The following is a 17,579-nucleotide window of genomic DNA, read 5'->3' on the forward strand; positions in this document are numbered from 1 at the left end:
ACAACATATCAATTATCATCGAAAGATCTGTCGAACACAAAATCATTTCATACCAGCCACGCTGTCCAATAAGTCACCAAAACCGATATCAGCCAAAAACTTTTATGAACACCATTCTAATTCACATTATAGCATAGTGAGAAAATTCAACAGAGCAATCAACCGTTTTCCACTGAAGCCCCACCAGTTAAAATCTTGAGCCAAGCTCCAACACTAATTGCATTAAAAGAAAAGATAATCTTCCTCTTAATAAAGATCATCAAATAAGGCATATGTCAAAAAGGCCAATATATAAATATGTGCAGACTGTCTCCTTTCTTGACTGATCAAGTCCATGATTGATCAGGTCACTGAATAAACTGTGTTGGATAGCCTTGGTTTTAACATTAGTGAAAAAATATATATATAATTTCTAAAGGTCACACAAGTGAATTTAATAGAAAAATTTTAACGGTGAAAACAATTAGATTAAAATTTTTAAATCCAAAAAATAGAATGACTAAACTCAAAATAGAGAACTAAATTCTAAATATACAAAATGTATAAAAACATAAAATATATTTGAACTTTAAAACTTCTACTTTGTAATTTAACAAAACAAATAATTAACCCATCATATATCATACATCCCACATATATTTTAGCTATCAAATGTCAAAAGTTGATGTTGAGTTCAAAATCTAATGGGGAGAAATTAGAGAAAATTAAAAGATGGAGAGAAAAATGGGGAGAAGAGGGCGGCAAGAGAGAGAGTGGAAGAGTGGGATGGTTGTTATCGTATCATATCTCAGAGACTTTGAAATTGACCCACTTCTTGAGTCATGGACGACATAACAGAGAGTAACAAAAAGAATTCCATCGTTGCACCCAACAAGATTAGAACACAAGATCCCTAGGTAAGCTAAAACTTTACTATTAAACCAATAAACTCATTCTTACCCTTAAACTAACAAAAATAAAATATAACTTATTTGTGACGAGTCAAGTGTATGAATAAAAACAATAAAAACTCAAGGGAAGAGATTTGAACATAGGACCTCTCACACACAAGTATAATAGTTAGGCACCTGTACTTTAGAAGAGTAAGCAAAACAACCCCTCTTGTTAAATTTTGATGTTTATATATAAAGTATAATAATAAATTTAGCCGTCAACTTTTACATATTTATTCAATTTTACCCCTATTCTTTTATGGGAAGTAAATTAGACATTTTTAAAACTAATAAGGCTAAAGGGTCAAAAAGGTCTTAGTAACAAAATTTTTTTAAAAATTAATTAAGCCTTTTAAAATTTAAAAATTATAAAATTTTTATTAAATAATTTAATAATATTGGCCAATAAAAGAGTAGGGGTCAAAATTTTTAAAAATCTCAATAATTAGATTTTAATGAGTTTGGTATTGTTATTTTATAATTTTAAAATTTTTATAACTTTTTTAAATATTTATGTTTATAAGTTTTATGATATTTTGAAATTTAAAAGGGTTAAATTGATTTTTTAAATCTCTTGGGTGTTCAATTCGGCTTCGGTTTGCCTCTGGTGATTTTGTTTCTACTTCGTAGATTGCTCTGTTTTGCTAACCTATGCACATTACAATCTATTAGGCACATAAAATTTAGTATAAACAGAGGCAAAAAATGGTTACATATTATATTTGGTTCTAAACAGAGGCAATAGCACTGTGGTGTTAAAGTTTTAGGTACCTTTGGAGTCAAAATGTAGAAACAAGTATGGTTGTGGTTGTGCCCCTCAACTCCCTTCCACAAACTAAATAAAAAAGGGAACACAAACTAGAAGAACTAGGTTGGGCAGTAGTATAGGTTGTGAAATTGGTAAAGCCAATCATTTCTAACAGCCCTCCTTTTGGCAACATCTAAGAATATACAAATAACACAAAATTCTAGGTTCACCAATATTATGATAATAATTTAAAAGAAATGGTTGTTCATCTAAGTATCTTGACTAAGTAGCCTTTACGCAAAGCAATGGATTACCACTTCTTATTATTAACACTGAGAAAAATTTTACAATCATCGACCTTCAGAAACTAAAGAATCTGCAACAGAACAATTGGAGAATCCCTTCCAAACGGAAGATGAATACGACATGACATAATCATCAAACCCCTGTCCACGTCCAAATGTTAGTCCACTGGAAGTGAGACTGAGTGATGACATTTCTGGAAATGAAACATCCCCTTCTAAAAACTGAAGGACTTGGCGCATGGTTGGCCTTACTTCAGGTTCTGAGTGAGAGCAGAGCAACCCAAGTTTTAAAACCAACTCAACTTCCTCTGCTACATAATCTGAACCCAGATTTGGATCTTTGGCCTCCATAATATTACCTTTGGACCAACATGAATACACCTAATCTACCAAGACTGCATTTTCTGTCGGAGATTGTGCCTCTATTGGTCTTCTTCTACACGCAACTTCAAGCAAAAATGCCCCGAAACCAAACACATCGGTGGACGGGTTGGCTTTCCCGGTTCGAGTATGCTCGGGAGCCAAATAACCAAGAGTTCCCACAACATGAGTTGTTTGGGGATCCGTTCCATGGTCATATAATCTAGCAAGCCCAAAATCTCCCAATCTTCCATTTAATTCACCATCCAGTAAAACATTGCTGGCTTTAACATCTCTATGAACCACAACTTGCTCCCATTCTCCATGTAAATATAACAATCCTGATGCTACACCTTTGATGACTCTGAATCTTTGTCTCCAGTTTAGGGTGACTTTTGGCTGGTCATGCAAATACTTATCAAGACTTCCATTAGGCATATAGTCATAGACCAAAAGCAGCTCACCTTTGCGCCGGCAATATCCCAAGAGTTGGACTAAATTGCGGTGTCGGAGACGACCGATACTCACAATTTCTGCTACAAATTCCCTCATCCCTTGCCTTGATTCATGCGAGACTCTTTTCACTGCAACCTCAAGTTTATTGCTTGAAAGAACTCCTCTGTAGACCCTACCAAATCCACCAGCACCTAATAATTCCTTGTCTTTGAATCCTTTTGTAGCAATATATAGATCTTTAAACTTGAATCTATGAGGCCCATACTCAAGCTCCCAATCTTCAACTACTTCAGCAAACTTCCTTTTCCTCCTTACCCAATAAACAGCACCAGAAACTCCCGCCAAAGGCAAGCTCACCAAAATCAAAGGCAACCCAGTTGTCAAAACTTTCGGCTTTTTCTTTGGTCCTAACCGAGGAAGCTTGGGAAGGCGAGAGAGGGTAAGCTCTTCTGCTGACCATTAACCTTAAAGCTCCAGCCCAAAACATAATGAGATGTGAGGACCGAACCAGTTGACGATGAAAAACCAACATACATCTCACCGTTGACAATTGAAGACAGGTCAAAAGACAAGGACAAAAGTGGGGTGTTGGGTTTAGGAACCTTAAATGGAGCTAAAGTCACATCCATTTTCTTCTCTAGACCATGATATTAGACCCAAACTTGCATCCGTTTACCACTGATCAAGGACAGGTTTTTAATGTCATGGCTGCCGTCCTCATAATATCCAGCTGAAATAGATTTAGCAGACTTCAGCCCATTAATATCAATCCCAACGTGATTGTCATTGATATCATCGAACTCTGTACTTCGTATGGTGTCGAGTTCTACGGCAACAACATGGTTTGTATCATTGCCATTGTTGAACTCATTAAACAGTCCGAGATACTGACTTGGAAGAGATGTGGGTAAGCCTTTGGTGGGTGCAATCACAAAAGCAATTCCATGGCCGCTGAGAGTTGGATACTCGGGAAGTATGGCGAAGACAAAGGTGGTAGAGAAGGAAAAAACAGAACCGTTGGTAGAGTTCTTAAAGTCAAAAGGTGAGGGTGGAAAGCATACTTAAACTTGGCAAGAGAGAGGACAATTGTTGGGTCCGGATGGATGATGTTTTAGAAAAGCTTCTTTCAAATTAGTCAAAAGAATTTTTTTTTAAAAAAATTATTTAATTATGGGTATACTAATAATGTATTTTTTTATTTCACAAATAATTTTAAAAAATTGATATGTATTTTTTATAAATATTTATTTTTTAAATATTAGACTACATCTCTATAGAATTTTTGTCAACTCCTGACTCTACTTTTTGAATTTAAAATCTCCACTAATAGTACAATTATAATACTATTCATGATTTAAGGATAAAAATAAAATAAAATAAAATATTTGAATAAAAATCTCAATTATGATGCAGTATATACATTCATTTGCTCACTCATTGTGGTGTAACATAGCACCAACTAGCTAAACCTAGCTTTCTAGGTTAGAGGAAATCGTTAAGAAAATATCATTAGATACATCAACAATGGCATAGTTAATTGCATTAACTTTCAAATATTGACTATTGACTTTCGTGTCAACCTTCAGCTTATATAAGTCCCTCCACAATAATTTAGATTATGGAAATAACTTACAATTAAGTCTTGAGAAATTATTATAGATAAAAAAAATTCAAACTAAAATGTATAATCAAATTAAAAAAAAAAAACTCTTTTACTTGGTTTTATAGGTAAGGATCCAACTTGAGTTCTTGCAATTTTTTTTCCAACTCATTTAGGCCATTTTCGAATCCTAAACTTGACATTAGTAATCAGTTTAAACAAATGGTTATTAAGGTCATTTAAACAATCATTTTTACAAGTTCATTTTAGATGTGATTTTATATAATTTCTTATAATTTTTAAATAATTTACATATAATTTTTAATTTTTAAAGATTTGCTGATGTGATAAACGCTATATCAGCATGAAGTACATGTGACATATCACCTGCCATTGTCTAGTTGCCGAATCAACCATGTTATTTTCTTAACACTAGGAATTGTTCACCTGAAGTAGTTGTTAAGTAACAAGTAAAGTATGAATAGAAGTGATTGCAGAAGTGGGCAATTTGCCTATTTTTAGCAGACGGATCAATTTGTTTTTTTATCTAATCTGCATGGACTGCCTAGTTTTTAGTAGAAAGGGTAAAGTGCAATCTAACTTCTAGTACAATACTTTTATCTAATTCTCCTCATCTTTTAATTCCATGCCACTTACTCTCTCTTTTTTTGAAAAAGGCCAAATCATAACTTAACAACACAAATGGATAGAACTTTTAATACACAATGATTTTGCACTTTGGTTTCTAACATACAAAGATTAATTTGTCCATTTTTAATAGAGAAAACAAAATACAATCTAACTTCTAATACAGAACCTCTATAATATTTTTACCATTTAAGTCTAATGTTAACATCAATATTGGAAAACCCATTCCTTGTCCCCTCTCTACTAATTGCCAAAAAGAAAATTCAAAAGTATCCATAATGTAGAAAATTTTGGTTTTATGGAAAAATAAAGTCTTGAACTATAACTGGTTTTGAAATCTTCAACTTGATAGCCAACCAACTTACATGCACAAAGTTCTCATTCTTGATTTTTTTAAGACATAGAATGAGTGGATGACGTTTAAGTCAAGGTCATGTGCGGATTGAGACCAAGCTATTGAATATCCTATCTATAAAATACTTTGGTAATCTCATATAAAATCCGTCCTTGTATATAACTATAATTATATGCTTTATATAGCTTTATATAGTCATATTGGTAGTTGAGAAAGCCAAATTAATACGTAAATTCTAGTGGGTGGAAATTTAGTGTAGATGCCCATCAGCTTTCGTAATTAATGAAATTGAAGATTTAAAAAATGTGCAAACATAATCGAAGTCGTCGTTATGGGCCCAGGAAAAGGCATGTTAACTTGTCTCTCATTAGGGTTAGATATGAATAATAAATTTTAAAGAGTTCACTTGCATTAGTAATAATATTGATGTCAATTGAATTAAGACACAATCGGTAAAATAAAAATATAAATGTGTAAAAGATTTTATATTTTTTGTATTTATTTATTGTAATGGGCCAATTTTGTTGGCCTAGCCCAGCTCAAAAAATAGAATATTATAAGCCCATTTACAAACTATTAACCCAAACCCAAACAGTAGCCCAATAAAATAAAAACCCTAGGCCCAAAATTAACCCAACACCTAAACACACACAAAAAAAAAACCCTAGCCCCCAACACCAAATCAGCCGCCATAGCCGCTTGCCACGCTAGCACCACCGCCACTCCTCCATGTCCGCCTCCGTACCTACAAAGTTGGCTCTTGTACCTGTAAAACAAACAAAATGATAGAAACGAAGAAAAAAACGAAAAAAAAAGGAAAAATATCTTGTATTTTCAGCTATAAAAAGCCACAATAGATTTTGTATTTTTTTTTCACACAAAATATACAACAAAAAAAGCAATCAAAACAAAGAAAAGATTCAAAAGGTGGTTCTTTTTTTTTCATTTTTCTTCTTCTTTACTTGTATTTTTCTTAGTTTTTTTTAGAAAATAAACACAAAAAAAGGAAGAAAGGCCTTACCTTTTAAGGTTTTTAGGCGCCGTGGGAGGCCGAGGTTGTCGTTTCCGATGAAAAACGATGATTTTCTAGGCTCGGGAGACAAAAAGCCAAAAAATAGTTTTTTTTTTATTTTTCGGCCACTGTAGACGGCGGCGGTTTTTTTCTTTATTTGCTCTTTTTTCTTTATTTTTAAATTGGACCACAACTATTTTTTTCTTTGTAATTTGGTCCCTGGTGCGCTAATCCCCTAGGGAAGTGACACGTGCCCAGAAATTGGATTTATTGCCCATTTGGCCCTCCCTTTTTTCTTGCGCATTACAACTTGGTCCCCAGCCTATTTTCATGCGCAATTTTGCCCCAAATTTTAGATTAAACTTCAATTTAGTCCCCGTTTTAATTAATTAATTTATTTATTAGTTTAATTTAACTTAATTTAATTTATTTATTTATTTAATTCAATTTAATTCAATTTATTTATTTAATTACCAATTTCCTTATTCTTGCTATATTTGTGTCTTGTATTTATGCATTATTATACATCATTTTGTTTATATCAGAGGTGCTCACGGGCCGGGCCTAGAAAAATTTTGGCCCGCGTCCTAGGCCCAAAATATGAGCCTAAAATTTTGTCCAGGCCCTGCTCGGGAAAAAACCTGAGCCCGGTTCGGCCCGGCCCATTTTTTAAATAAACACCAAAAATTTATTTTAAAAATAAAAAATAAAAAAAGTATTTTAAAATTATTTTAAAATTTAAAAAATAAAAATATATTTATTATATTCGGGCCAGGCCGGGCCAAAAAAGTGGTGCCCGAGGCCCAGCTCGTTTTCTGAACGGGCCTCTTTTTTTGCCTAAGCCCATATTTTGGGCCTATATTTTTACCCAAACCCTCCCATATTTCGGGCGGGCCTCCCAGCCAATGGGCACCTCTAGTTTATATATTGCATATATCTATGGATTATTATGTATATTATATTTATTTTTTTTCTTATAAATCGTGTTCCACATTTCATTTTATTTTAATATTGGGTCATCTATTCTAAATATTTTACAAATTATTTTCCTTAATATTATACATGTCCTTTTTTATAAAAAAAAAGAAGAAAAGGAATTGTCCCATTTATTTTATTCATTTATTTACTTAATCTCAAAATTTTTTAGTCAAATATTTATTGATGTTCGCTCATTTGTTTAATATTTCTTTTATTTTTTTTAACAGGCTCATCTTTTATTTATTTATTTATTTGTTCTTTTATTTATTTGCTCCCTTGAATATTTCAAAATTAAACATTATTATTAGTATTATTATTATCATCATTATTATTATTATCCTCGTTATCGTTATTTCCATCATTGTGAATTGTTTGCATTGCCATGTTCATATTATTGTCATCAACTAGCATGTTGTCTTAATTTTTAGTGTATCATGATTTTGCTTTTGTATACTAGCATTTTATTGTAATCGTATTTTGATATTTATTCTGTCGAAACCGTTTTTTTGAAAACAAAAATTTTAGTGTCGACTTAAAAATAAAAACTGGAGTCGCCACCGATCCTTTAATAAGGTGTGATCGGCTCACCTTAAAAATTATTTTGGTCTACGAATTTCGAGAAAATGAGTTCGGGAGTCAGTTACGCACGAGGAAGGGTTAGCACCCTCGTAACGCCCAAAATCGGTACCAAATCGATTATTTGATGTCTTAGTGTCGAGGGCTAAAAAGATTTTAAAATCAACTTAAATGATGAAATTTGAAAAGAAAAAAAACGATAATCAATTGTCCGAGTCATGTAAAGAAATCGAGTCCCAATACGTTAGGGTACAATTCCTCATAATCCTCGAACTTTGAATATCACTTTTATTTTATGCGAAAATCTTCATTTCGAGAAGGTAACATGCCACGCCCAATACGTTAGGGCACGGCAAATTAAGTTCCCAAAATGATTTTTTGGTGCTCGTATTTAAAATAAAGAATATTCTCGATTATTTGAAATCAACAAAAAAAACCGGAACCCAATACGTTAGGGCTCAATTTTCCTTGAAAATCCCAAAACCTTGAGTATTGTTTTTATATACAAAAAACCTTCGAATCAAGAAAATAACTTTGATGTACGGTTAAAACCATAATATATTTTCAAAAAGGGGTATATCAAAAGTTAATGTATAATATGAAGCAAAAACTTTAATTTAGAACATATATGAATACATATTTGCAAACATATACAAATACAATATAACGGTAAAGCTGCAAACATGAGTATGCCTACATTTAACACTCATATACAAACATACATACGTAAAAAACAAATGAAATATGTAAGGCGAAAGACTTATAATAATCTCGAAAACTATGCATGAATATATAAATATATGAAAATAAGACAAAAGTATAAGAATACGCATATGTGCATCTATTTACAAAAGAAAATAAAATGGTATAAGTATATGTGCATTGGTAAGGTACGAAATTATGTAAAAATACTTATATGTATGTACAGTATGTATACAAAAAAAATGAAATAGAATAGTAAAAAAATATTTTTTGAAAAATGTATATATTATAGGAAATGAATGTATATTTTAGAATATGTATGTATAAAAAAAATTAGGAAGAATAATATATATATATATAAATGCGTATACATATTTACAAATGTAAAGAAAAATATTTGAAACTAAAAATATAAAAGTATATATATAGAAGTTGAAAAAATAAAAAAACACATGTATAAAGTATATAGGTAGGCACGTAATGTAAAACATGCATATATATGTATATATATTATACAAAGAAAATAATATGTGAATACTATATAAGGAAAATGCATATATATATTATATAAAAAAATGCATGTGAATGAACATAGAGATAATGATAGTAACAAGGATAATATATAATATAATAATAATGTTTTTTTAACAAAAATAAATAAATAAATAAATAAACAAATAAAAAAATAAAAATAGGTCAAAAAGAAAAAGTGGATTAAATTGAACAAAAGACGAAAAAAATGGGGCAAATTTAAAAACAATAAAAAAATCAATTCAAACACGCGAGCGATAATGGGGGACTAAAAAGGAAATAATTCCTTCCCTTCCAAAACGCTGCGCAATGTGGTATCAAATTGAAATAAAAATGAAATTCGCGGCCCAAATTTTAAAACAAATAAAAAGGGTTTAATTGACATGCGCTGCAAAAGAGAGGGGCTAACTGCGCAAATTCCCCACCTGACGTCAGAGCGCGCGGATCCTCCCCTTCGGGTCGGGTCACCGCGCGGGTCAGGCCTGGGAAAACGGCGCCGTTTTGATCCGTTATTTAAATCAATTTCCTTCCTCTAAAATCATTTGAAAATTGAGTAAAAGAAAAAAAGAAAAAAAGAAAAAGCGCCCTCTGTTAGGGTTTCGTTTTTTGGCCCCTTTTTGCACCGCCGCAGCAACTGGTCTCCGCCGCGCTTTCGCCGATCGGAGATGTGACGCGATGGGCTCCGAAGGTAAATTTCTTCCCTTTATTTTTGATAAAATAAAATAAAATAAAATAAAATAAAATAGGCTAAGTAAATAAAACGCAAATCACCTTTAAACAAAACTTTGTATTCTAAATATTTTTTCCTTTTGTATTTCTCTGTATTTCTTTTTGATTTTTTTCTATCCCCCTGCCTTTTTTACAGATTTTCAAAGGCTTTTATAGCCCGAAAAAGAAAAACTAAATCGCATCTATCTATTATTTTGCTGTTTTCTCTCTGTTGGACTCTTTGAGTTTGTTTTGTTTGCAGGTGTCGTGCGCGCGAACGGCGCTCGTTGAGAGGCCAGCCCCGAGACGTGCGGCGCTTGGGACGTCTGCTAGTGACTGTTAGGGGGCTTGCGGCGCTAAACATAAAGCTAGGGTTTGGGAAATTTGGGTGTTAGTTATTGGGCTAGGGTAATTTAGGTTATTGGGTTTGTATCTGTTGATGATATTGGGCCATGTAAATGGGCTATTTATTTGGATTTTCTTTCTGTTTTGGTTTATTATTATTTTTACCAGGCAACAATTGGTATTACAGCTGCCCGTCTTTGCTCGTTATCGTGTAACGAGAATGGAGCAAAGACTTAAAAAGACCAATTTTGCCTGGTTGTATGGACCTAGGCGTTCTTTTTCTTTAAGTAACCTCATTCCTTCCTTCTGCATCTTCAAAGGTATAGGAACTGGTGCTTCAATCTTCTCCAAGCTTCAACTTGTTCTGCTATAACTTAGAGATAAATCTAATGCGATCTGCTCTACTGCAACCTCAGAGAGATGAGGTCTGCGGTTTTAATCCACTCCATTGCGACTTTAAGGAGATAGGATTGGTCACTTTTGTCTGCTCCACTGCAACTTCAGGGAGATAAGGCTTGTATCTTCGATCCACTTCACCACCAGTATGAGAAGACAAGATCTGCTTACTTCGATCGACTTCACGCCAATACATGAAGACAAGATCTGCTTTTTTCTATCGATTCCACTGCCGACCGGGGAGATAGAATTACTGGCTTCAATGTACTCCACTGCAACTTCAAGGAGGTAAAATCTGCCATCTTTGACCTGCTTCACTACTCTTAGGGAGGCAAGATCTGTAATCTTCCATCTACTTCGCCGCCAGTATGAGAAGATAAAGTATGTATATTCGATCCACTTCGCTACCGATATAGGAAGACATGACCTACTATCTTTGATCTACTTCACGCCAGTACATGAAGATAAGATCTATTTTCTTCAATCTACTCCACCACCAGTATGGGGAGACAAGATCTGTCGTCTTTGATCTACTTCACGCCAGTACATGAAGACAAGATCTGCTTTCTTCAATCTACTTCGCCACCGGTATGGAAAGATAAAATCTGTATATTCGATCCACTTCACTACCAATATAGGAAGACAGGACCTACTATCTTTGATCTACTCCACGCCAATATATGAAGATAAGATCTATTTTCTTTGATCCACTCCACCACCAGTATGGGGAGACAAGATCTGTTTCTTTGATCTGCTTCGCCACTAGCATGGGAAAATAAAATATGTATATTCGATCCATTTCGCTACCGATATAGGAAGACATGACCTATTATCTTTGATCTACTCCACGCCAGTACATGAAGATAAGATCTATTTTCTTCGATCTACTCCACCACCAGTATGGGGAGACAAAATCTGTTTCTTTGATCTACTTCGCCACCAGTATGGGAAGGCAAGATCTGGTATCTCTGATCTACTTCACGCCAGTACATGAAGACAAGATCTACTTTCTTTCGATCTGTTTCGTCACCAATATGGGAAGGCAATATCTGTTATCTTTTCCACCTGCTCCACTGTTGCTCAGGGAGACAAGGCTTTATGATTTCACCAATCTGCTCTCTGTGAAACATGACCTGTATGATTCACTTTATGGGCCTAATTATGCCTAATGATTAGGATGTCATGATCAAATGAATCAAATGCTCCTAACTAGGCATGTATGAATGACATTTGAATGTTATGTCATGAAGAATGAATATTGAATGTTTAAAATCATTATTGCTCGTTAAGGTTTCTTTTGTGACAACAACGCTTCGTCAAAGCTTGACAATTTTAATCTTGACTCTTGACTCCTAGATATCTCTGACCTTTTAACCGGGTGAAGGTCTAAACAATAGTCCTGTTTCAGGTTCCCGAACTGTTTAAAGATTTCCAGAGTAATATGAAAAACTTCCATTGTGAAAGTTTTACTAGTCCATTAATCGTCATTTTAAGGCAACATGTTTGCAAAAAGATCATAACGATGAATAAAATTAATTTGGGAGCATAGCACGCAATGGATTGTCAATGATAGAGGAATTGTCTGGGAATATTTATATTGAAGAAGAATGAAATATTCTAAAACAATGGATTCAATACAAATACTATGATCAGGTGCCCCAAATATCTCTACTTTGAATTTCTCTATACAATTTTTTGAAAACCCTTCTGAATTCAACACGTGTTTAGAAGATTCACAGTAGTTTGTTGATGCCCCAAGATGTCGTCTATTCCTTTCTGCCGATTTAGGTACAGCAAGACTACCACGTGCCAATCAAAATTTGAGCTGCCCTTTTCGGGTTTTCGACTCAAATCCCCTTTGGTCTTAAGGTGCCCTTTGCGGGTTTTCACCCTAGCCTCTCCTTTTTTTTTGGAATCAAAGTGCCCTTTGCGAGTTTTCACCTTGGTTCCTTCCCTTCTTCAAGTAATGTATCTCTTGACCGAATTTGAATTTACTGGATTAGGCAAGTTTCTTCCATCCATTTCAGCAAGGATCAGGGCTCCTCCAGAGAAGGCCTTTTTTACAACATAAGGACCTTCCTAATTCGACATCCATTTCCCCTAAAATCTTTTTGTAGAGAAAGAATTTTTCTCAAAACCAGGTCCCCCTCGTGAAATTCTCTGGGTCGGACCTTCTTGTTGTAGGCTCGCATCATTCTTTTCTGGTACATCTGACCATGCTGAATAACCTTTAGCCTTTTTCCCTTTATCAAGTTCAACTGATCGTATCGAGATTAAACTCATTCTGCTTCATCCAATTGTAGCTCAGTCAAAACCCGGAGAGAAGGGATTTCAACTTCAATAGGCAAGACTGCCTCCATGCCATAAACTAAGGAGAAAGGAGTTGACCCGGTGGAGGTCCTGATTGACGTTCGATAAGCAAGGAGGGCAAATGGTAATTTCTCGTGCCAGTCTCTGTAAGTCTCAGTCATCTTCCCCACAATCTTCTTTATATTTTTATTAGCCGCTTCCACTGCACCATTCATTTTTGGGCGATACGGCGATGAATTGTGATGTCTGATCTTGAATTGACTGCAGACTTCTGCTATTGAGCTGTTGTTCAGGTTCAACGCATTGTCGGATATGATTCTTTCAGGCATTCCATATCGACATATGATCTCCCTTTTCAAGAACTTACTGACTGATGACTTTGTAATGTTGGCATACGAAGCAGCTTCTACCCATTTGGTGAAGTAGTCAATAACCACGAATATGAAACGATGCCCGTTTGAAGCCTTCGGCGATATTGGCCCGATGACATCTATACCCCAAATGAAGAAAGGCTATGGAGAAGTCATGACATGAAGAGGCGAAAGTGGTGCATGCATTTTATCACCATAGATTTGACATTTATGGCATTTTTTGGAATAATTGATGCAATCCCCTTCCATGGTGGACCAGTAATACCCGGATCTCATAATCTGTCTGGCCATTGTGAAACCACTAGCATGCGTCCCACAGATACCCTCATAGACTTCCTCCAGTATTTTCTTTGCTTCCACGTCGTCCACACATCTTAATAAAACCTAATCTTTTCCCCTCCTGTATAAGATCTCCCCATCTAAGACGTAATCAATGGCTAATCTTCTCAGAGTTCTCTTTTCATTCTCCGTTGCTTGGCCAGGATATTCACGATTTTTTACATATCGTAGTATATCTTGATACCAAGGACTATCATCAATTTCTCCTTCTTCAATATTGTAACAATGAGCCGGGTCTTCATAGATACTCATTTGGATTGGCTTTATATCCTCATGTCTGTTCACCTTGATCATGGAGGCTAAAGTAGCTAGTGCATCAGCCATCTGGTTCTAGTCTCGTGGGAGATAGCAAAAAGTGATGTCCTCAAACTCCTTAATCAATTTGAGGACCAACTTTCGATAACTGACTAATTTAGGGTCTCTCGTTTCCCATTCACCCCTGAGCTGATGTATCACCAATGCCGAATCTCCATAGACCTCTAACACTTTGATCCTTCACTCTATAGCTGCACGAATGCCCATGATGCACGCTTCGTATTCTGCCATGTTGTTTGTGCAATCAAAATCCAATTTGCAAGTGAAAGGATAATGATCACCATTCGGGGATTCTAAGACTACCCCAATTCTATTGCCCACAGTGTTCGAGGCTCTATCAAAGTTTAGCTTCCAACCGTGACTTTTTTGGAGATTTTCTTCAGTAGCGGCTACATACAACAAGTCCTCATTCGAAAAATCAAAACTTAGCGGTTCGTAATATTCCAAAGCCCTGCTAGCCAAAAAGTCAGCTATTGCACTTCCTTTTACAGCTTTTTGACTCACATAGACTATATCGAATTCAGACAGTAAGATCTGCCACCGGGCCATCCTCCCATTCAAAGCAGTTGACCCCATCATATACTTTAACGGGTCTAACTTTGAGATTAGCCAAGTCGTATGGTATAACATGTACTGCCTTAATCTTCGGGTTGCCCAAATCAAGGCACAACATAACTTCTCAATCGGCGAATATCTCATTTCACAGTTAGTGAATTTCTTGCTGAGATAATATATCGCCCTTTCTTTTCTCCCTGTTTCATCATGTTGGCCTAACACACACCCCATGGAATTATCAAATACTGCCAGATACAATATCAGCGGCCTATCCGGGCTAGGTGGTGTCAGCACTGGAGTGTTAGACAAATAATGTTTCACCTTGTTAAAAGCTTCTTCGCATTCCTCATCCCAAGTACCAGGATTATGTTTCTTCAGAAGACAAAATATAGGGTCACATTTCTCAGTCAATTGTGAAATGAACCTGGCGATGTAATTTAATCTTCCGAGGAAACCTCAAACTTCTTTCTGAGTGCGAGGTGGAGGTAAATCTCATATTGCCTTGACTTTGTCTGGGTCAATCTCGATTCCCTTTTCACTGACTATGAAGCCTAGCAACTTTCCTGACCTGGTCCCAAAAGTGCACTTCGCTGGATTAAGCTTGAGCTGAAACTTTCTCAATCTTAAGAATAACTTTCTCAAGACCCGTACATGTTCGCTCTCCGGTCTAGATTTCATGATCATATCATCAACGTAAACCTCGATTTCCTTGTGCATCATGTCATGGAACAAGGCTACCATGGCTCTTTGGTATGTCGCTCCTGCATTCTTCAATCCAAACGACATCACTTTATAACAAAACGTCCCCCATAACGTAATGAATGTAGTCTTTCTCATGTCTTCAGGATGCATCTTTATCTGATTATACCCAGAAAAACCATCCATGAAGGAAAACAGTGAAAAGCCCGCAGTATTGTCTACCGATGTGTCGATGTGAGGCAATGGGAAATTATCCTTTGGACTAGCCTTGTTCAAATCCTGATAATCCACACACATTCGTACTTTTCCATCTTTCTTTGGAACTGGTACGATGTTAGCCACCCACTCAGAATACCTGACTTCTTGCAGAAACCCGGCATCAAACTACTTTTGGACCTCCTCATTTATCTTTAACACGATATCAGGCCTCATCCTTCTGAGTTTTTGCTACACTGGCTTGCAATCTTCTCTTATAGGGAGACGATGGACTACCATGTCGGTACTCAACCCCGGCATATCCTGGTATGATCATGCAAATACATCCTTGAACTCTCGGAGTAAATCGATGAGGTCCTGTCTTGTCCTTGCAGAGATATCCGATCCGATCTTCACCTCTTTACCCTCCTCCAAGCTCACAATTTCTATTAATTCCCTATGAGGTAGGATTTGCTTCTCGGCCCTTTCTACCATCTTCAACAAGTCAGGAGACAAACCACAGTTTTCGTCATCCTCAAAATCATGCGATCCCTCTAAACAAATATTTCGTTCAAAAGGAGACTCTGAATTTGTAAGAGTGACATTCGTATCATTGATATCGTAGGACCTGTTATAAAAACAATATGGATTCAGGAATTGTTCGGTGCAATATGGTCATGAATGAAATGCAAGTGTAGTTTGGGAAAAATTTAAAATAACTGCTCCTATGGAAAGAAAGATTTGCTCCAAAAATGACTGCAAACATGAACTTTATTAAAGTAACGATCTTCTGGACATGAGCCTATTTCACAAAGGAATCCTTATCACTTCTAGGCTAAAAAGCAATAAGGGTGTTCTGGACATTACTCTGAGGAAATCCTAAAAACTACAGGTATTTCTTCTGCAGTCTAATTGTTTAGCGCTCTTTCTGACTCGTAAGGACGAATATCTGGCGAAGTTCTTCCTCGCGTCGCTTCTTCATACACGTCATGAATACTCTCTAACTCCGTGTTAATACTTCTGACCCTTAGCATTCCTTGATAGACGAATCCTCCCGATACAAAAGTCTTGGATAGGTGAGGAAAGGTCATGGGTTCCTATTTGACTTCATCACCTGTCAATCGAGCCCTTCTCCTCACTCGCTTCTTTTCCTGCTCTATCATCTTCTGCCTAGCATCTGGCTTGTATCCTAAGCCAAAACGGTCCTGCTTGTCTTTCAACAATGGGGCCTCAACTCGGCCCTGAAGATACTTCCCCAATCCTCTTCTCGGCAAAGCTCCCTTTCCAACTGTCAATTGCAGACCCATCTCTGTGGTCCTTGATATTCTCGGTATCGGGATCTTGTTCCCTTCCCGAATGAATGTTGCATTTACGAACTCCAAGGAACGGAAAGAGCATTCGATTGCATCATCGCTCGTTTCCAAATAAGGCGCATCGTTGGTTACAGATGCAATGATATCTTCTTTTGTATCTATCGTCACAACCCTGCCTTCTGACACCAGCTTCAGCTTTTGATGTAACGATGACGGTACCGCACCTGCTGAATGAATCCACGGCCTTCATAATAGGCAACTGTAAGAAGGCTTGATGTCCATAACTAAGAAGTCCACCTCATAAATAGTTGGGCCAATTAACAAGGGAATGTCAATTCTTCCCATGACCCTCCTTTCAGTACCATCAAATGCTCGAACCACGTTCTGACACGACTTCATGTGCGAATTATCCACCGGTAGCCTGTTGAGCGTGGATAGGGCCAATACATTTAATGCCGATCCATTGTCTACCAGAACTCCCGGTAATATACACCCTTTACACCTTGCAGTGATGTGTAAAGCTCTAGTAGATCCCATACCCCCAGGTGGTATTTCGTCATTGCTGAAAGAAATGAAGTTATCAGCGCTTATATTACCGACCAGTCGATCCAACTTGTTAATAGAGATATCGTCGGCCACATAAGTTTCATTTAGCACCTTCAGTAGTGCATTCCGATGTCCCTCTTAGTTTAGGAGTAAAGCTAGCACAGATATGTGAGCTGGTTGTTTGTGCAGCTGTTCCACAACGCTATACTCGCTATGCTTTATGAACTTCAAGAACTCTCTAGCTTCCTTCTCTCTGATTGGTTCATTGACCAACAATTCAGATT

General features: G+C 36.1%; 1 protein-coding gene and 1 pseudogene across 1 annotated transcript in view; both read right to left on the minus strand.

The window, feature by feature from the left end:
- The window catches only part of LOC107942609 (receptor like protein 21), a 170,246-nt gene that overhangs the window by 12,776 nt on the left and 139,891 nt on the right, over positions 1-17,579 (minus strand). The window lies entirely within an intron of this gene.
- On the minus strand, positions 1,973-4,795 carry LOC107939048 (L-type lectin-domain containing receptor kinase IV.1-like; annotated as a pseudogene).

The sequence above is a fragment of the Gossypium hirsutum genome, chromosome D02, assembly GCF_007990345.1.
Source record: "Gossypium hirsutum isolate 1008001.06 chromosome D02, Gossypium_hirsutum_v2.1, whole genome shotgun sequence".
Classification (NCBI taxonomy): domain Eukaryota; kingdom Viridiplantae; phylum Streptophyta; class Magnoliopsida; order Malvales; family Malvaceae; genus Gossypium; species Gossypium hirsutum.